Raw genomic sequence first — 6000 nt, 5'->3', positions numbered from 1 at the left:
CAAGTACCTTATGAAGAGTATTGAGAATAGATTGTACTTTCTGTATAGGTTATTCAGATTTCAGATGTCCAGGGGCATCTCACTAGCAGTTCATGTAAACAACTACACTAAGTTATTGTCGGACTTGACGAATGTTGATGAGAAGATATCGGATAAATACAAAGTGATTATTTTGTTAGGTTCCTTATCGGATGAGGAGTATGATACATTTGTGCTTACTTTGTCGAATGAAATATCTTCTATCAGCTATAGTTAATTAACTAACGCTTTGACGAACTATAATTTGAGAAGAAAGAACAAGAAGACTTCCTGCGCTAGTACTTCAGGAGAGACCTTGTCGACGAGAGGTAGAAGCTCATATCATAGAGGTGACAATAGAAGCAGGTCAAAGTCGAGAGGCCATCACCAGTTAGCAAAGAACCAATGTGCATTCTGCAAGGAGCAGGAACATTGGAAGAGAGACTGTCCAAAGCTTAAGGAGAAGGAGAATGGTAAGAAAAAGGGTCAGAAAGCCAATAAGGTGAACGTTGCGAGAGGCGATGATTCAGATGATTCAAGCTTTTCTCTACTGATTACTCTGGAGATGAACCACTTGGATGCATCTGATTGGATGCTTGATTCTGGTGCTAGTTATCATGTTACTCCTAGGCGAGATTGGTTTGCATTATTTGAGAGACTCAATGGGGGTGTTGTTATCATAGAAAATGATCAATCCTGTGGCATTTATGGGATAGGTACCGTGAGGATTTGGATGTATGATGGAGTAGTCCGTGAATTGAAGGATGTGACATTTGTTCCTCAGCTGAAGAAAAATCTTATCTTAGTTGGAGCTTTGGAGGCGAATGGATTCAATGTAACCTTTGAGGATGTTGTAGCAAAGGTTACTAAGAGATCTTTGGTGGTGATGCATGGAGTCCACAATCAGAATTTATATTATCTGAAGGAGAGCACCGAGATTGGCCAGGTACCTTCAGCTATTTCAGAGGCGGACATGAGCAGACTTTAGCACTACAGGTTGGGACACACAGGAGAGAAGTCACTGCAGGCGATGTGCAAGCAGTGACTATTGAAGGGAGCCAATAGTAGAAAGGTTGAGTTCAATGAGCACTGTGTACTTGGTAAGAAGACGAATATGAAGTTCGAGACTGCCATTCATAGGAAGTGGGGCATCCTGGATTACTTACACACAGATGTTTGGGGTCCCACCAAGACTGCATCACTTAGTGGTTGACATTGGTTTGTCACGTTCGTTGATGACTATTCTAGGCGTTGTTGGGTGTACACAATGGCAAAGAAAAGTAAAGTCCTAGATATATTTGTGGAGTGGAAGAAAAGGTTGGAACTGCAGACTGGGAGAAAGATCAAGACGTTACGATCCGACAACGGTGGTGAATACACATCAGACCTCTTTCAGCATCTATGTCGAGATGAGAGTATAGAGAGACACTTCACAGTTAGTCATACACTATAACAGAATGGGGTGACAGAGAGGTTAAATCGATTTTTGCTGGAGAAGATTTGATATTTGTTGGCACATAGTAGTTTGAAGAAGATCTTTTGGGCTGATGCACTTTCATATGCAAGCCACCTCATTAACATGCTGTCTTTATCTGCGATTGAGGGTAAGACCCCTATGGAGATGTGGTCGGGAGAGTCAGCACATGACTATGACCAGCTTAAAGTATTTGGGTGCCCTGCATACTATCATGTTAAAACTGATAAGTTAAGTTAGGAATGCCATATTTGTAGGATTCAAACGTGATGTCAAGGGATACAAGCTATGGGATCCAGTTGATAGGAAGATTGTGCTGAATAGAGACGTCACATTCGATGAGGCTTCTATCTTAAAGCTTTCTAGCTCTCATTAGGCGAAGAGCGACCCGACGGAGGAGATATCGTAGGTGATGGAGATCGATGCTGCTCCACATTGTCCATATAGTACAGTATCCATTAGAGTACCGACTAAAGTGACGCTAGACAAGCACGGGGACAACGAGGAGGATATTGGTACAGATGTGCAGAATCAGAGACCGACGGCTCAGGTTCGGGATTCTATTACGGTTCGGAGACAGAGGAGAGACATACGGATACCAGCACAGTATACCGACACAGTAGTAGCATATGCACTTCCGGTGGAGAGTATCGATGAGTTGGTGCTTACTACATTCAGAGAGGCCGAGCAGAGTTCGGAGGCTAATTCGTGGCAGGTAGCTATGCAGGAGGAGATGGAGTCTCTTTACAAGAACGATACATGGGAGCTTGTTGAGCTTTTAAAGGGGCGGAAGGCAATTGATTGTAAGTGGGTATACACGAAGAAGGAGGGCATTGAAGGCACTCCAATAAGGTTCAAGGCTAGGTTGATTGCGAAGGGCTATGCACAAGAGAAAGGTATTGATTATAATGAGATTTTCTCTCCAGTGGTAAAGTACTCTTCGATTTAGATTTTGCTAGCTTTTGTGGCACAGTATAGATTGGAGTTAGATCAATTGGATGTGAAGACGGTATTTCTTCATGGTGATCTTAATGAAGAAATATATATGACTCAGACATTGAGATTCCGAGCTACAGGGAAGAAAAAATTGGTTTGTAGGTTGAAGAAATTGATATATGGTTTGAAACAGTCTACTCAACAGTGGTATAGGCGATTCGATGGATTTATGATCAGTCATTCGTACACTCAGAGCCAGTTTGATCCTTATGAGTATTTTCGCAAGTTGAAATGAGGTGCGTATATTTTATTTATTATTTTATGCCAATGACATGTTGGTTGCTTCTATTTACAGGTCTGCTATAGATGAGTTGAAGGCATAACTTTCAAAGGAGTTTGAGATGAAATATTTGGGTGAGGCAAAGTGCATTTTAGGGATGGAGATCGGCAGAAACAAAGAGAAAGACATAATTTGTTTGACACAGGTGGCTTATTTGAAGAAGGTTCTACAGCGGTTTAATGTTAGCATGGATACGAAGCCAGTCAGTGTACCTTTGGGATCCCATTTGAAGCTTTCAGCTGACCTTTCACCGAAGACAGTTGAAGATAGAGAGTTGATGTCGAAAACTCTATATGCGAGCACGGTTAGGAGCTTGATGTACGCGATGGTATATACGAGGCCGAATTTTTCACAGGCGGTGAGCATGGTTTCGAGATACATGCACGATCCAGGAGTGGGTCATTGGGACACCGTGAGATGGATTTTAATGTACATTCGTTGTACCCTCAATTTTGGTTTAGTTTTTGAGCATGACACTAGAGGTGGGTAGTTGTACATTAGCTATGTTGATTTGGATTATGTCGAGGATTTGGATAAGTGCCGGTCTACGACGGGGTATGTGTTCACTTTGACCCGTGTGCCGGTGTGTTGGAGATGTACCTTACAGTCTACGATGGCTTTGTCGATGACGGTGGCAGAGTATATGGCAATTACAGAGGCTATGAAGGAGGCTATTTGGCTTCAAGGACTTTTGGAGGAACTTGATATTTCGTAGCGGTCCGTCACCATTTATTGTGATAGCATGAGTGCTATCTATTTGGCGAAGAATCGGGTTTTTCATGCGAAGACGAAACACATTAACATTCGTTATCACTTCATTCGGGATATTCTTGAAAATAGCGATGTGGAAATTATGAAGGTCCACACGAAGGACAATCCGGCGGATATGCTCACAAAGGTGGTTCCGAGCAACAAGTTTGATCATTGTCGAAACTTGTTGCACATTTATGATTGTTAAGGCCGTTGATGGCCATTTGGATGAACTACAGACGGCTTGATCCCTTGGGAGAGGGGGTACGTAGGCAGTCATTTTGATGTAGCCGGTTTGGCTTCTCGACTTGTTATGGATTGAGTCCGTTGTCGTGGATTTATTTTACTTCGTATTGGACGCAACAAGTGGGACGTTTGTTTGGTATTGGTGTCGGTTCAGTTTTCGGAAAACTTCACCAAAGTGGGAAATTGTAGAAATGGCGAAAATATTGGTAAAGTTTAGGAAATTTGAAGCGGAAAGGCATTTGGGTGCTTGCCGGTCGACCGCGAGCTTTGGCATGGTCGACCACCAAACGCGCAAGAGTACAGGGTAGTTTCTGGAGTTCTGGTCGGTCGACAGCGAGGTTGGGTCCGGTCGCCCACCAAACCCTGTAATGGTTTTCTACATTCTGTCGTTTTGTCCGGTCGACCACGAGGTTTGGCGTGATCGACCGCCTGTCGGGTTTAGACCTAGGCTTTATTTCCTGTTCTGACTTGGTTCGTGTTTTGATATATATTGAAACACGATTTTAGGATTTTGTCAATCAGATATTTGAGATTGTACTGAGCATATTGAGAGGGAGAACTTGTGAGCAAGTTGAGAGATTTGGTTTAGGGTTTATTTGAGTGATTTTGTGATATTGTAACCCTTTATACTCTCATTGATTTAGTGGAATCTCCTCATCCTCTCCCCGTGGACGTAGGCAAATTGCCGAACCACATATATCTCTGTGTTTGGTTTAATTTGTCGTATTTTGGATTGGATTATACTCGTGTTTGGTTTGATTATCTTCTCCCGTAATTCGCGGACTCGTTTGGTTGTCGAGCACGCTTCCGCAAAGGCGCGCAACACAAACACATTTGTAAAAAGACCTCCAGTTGAAGCTTATGTAGATTTGGACATAAACCGTAATTGCAACCTGCTTGAACAATGAAAGAGCTCTATGTTACAACTTTAATTGCAACTAACCTCCAGTATAACTCTAAAAGACATAATGCGACCTAATAGAAGCTTGAAATTACAAAGTGCAACTAAAAATTGAACATTTCTACAAAACTAATTAACAAAACAATTGCAACTATAACTGTATGTGACAGCAGTTTCATCAACTGCAACTACAACTGAAGGACCCCGAGGTCTGCTACTGGAATCTTGGCGATGTCCATTCTGCTTGAAATGGAATCTAGGTAGTACAATATTATGAGCTTATATTTACACAACTTGCATTATGTGTAGTAAATACCCGCTCATGTGGTTGGTCATGTGGAGGGCATCTCTTATTTGCCATTCTTAGTAATACGAACTATATGCACAGGGGACCACTATGCATTATTTAAGAACTCGGGCACTCGATCATTGATGTGAGAAGAGGAGCACGAGGCGTCTTGTGATAGCCTCGTGTTTTTGGAAGAGGATAATGGGTAGGTCCTTCGTCGTCTACCAACAAGTTGTGCATCATGAAACTGCCGAGTTTCTAGGGTGGTGAATGTGGTGCTATGAGCCCCTCCTAAAGATTTAAGATTCAACAGTGATTGTGCATTATTGAAAGATTCGGATCCTCTCCGCTATAATGCCAAAAAGAATTCATTGTGGGTGTTGCAATTTTGAAGGGATTCAGATTCTCTCTGATGAAGATAGAAAGCAAAGAATCCGCCTTTTTAATTAAAATCTTGACTATTTAGTGATGACAGTTAATCCATAAATAATTTTTATGATAATTATATTTGAATGAATTACGACCGCACTCAGATGTAATAAACGATGTGAAGTGTCCATGTAATGTGTCATAACTAGGCATTGTCATTAGCGACGATCTAACTTCTTATTTCCTCTTCTTAAATTTAGTTCCTCTAACCATTACACTAAAACTCCGAAGTTATGGTGAAGATCAAGGATTATAGTTTTATATTAATTTTAGCATGCCCTCGCAGGTTGAGCGTCCTTTTTTATGGGTCGAAACCTGGACTCTCGTAGCGGTGTTAATTTTTAGAAAATCCGCATTTAATTCATGGCCGGTGAGATTTGAACCTGGGTTGCTCTGATACCATCTTAAATTTAGTTCCCCTAACCATTACATCAAAACTCCGAAGTTATGGTGAAGATCAATGATTATAGTTTTATATTAATTCAATCAGCTCTGATGAGGCACGAAGAGGGAAAGAAGTCCCAAATTAGAAATGACCATAACTACCACCTAAGAAATGCAAAGCTCAAGCCCTATATGGCATGTGATAGAACAAAGGGCACTTCATATTGTCACAA

The sequence above is a fragment of the Asparagus officinalis genome, chromosome 5, assembly GCF_001876935.1.
Source record: "Asparagus officinalis chromosome 5, Aspof.V1, whole genome shotgun sequence".
Classification (NCBI taxonomy): Eukaryota; Viridiplantae; Streptophyta; class Magnoliopsida; order Asparagales; family Asparagaceae; genus Asparagus; species Asparagus officinalis.
This window is presented reverse-complemented; position numbering follows the sequence as displayed.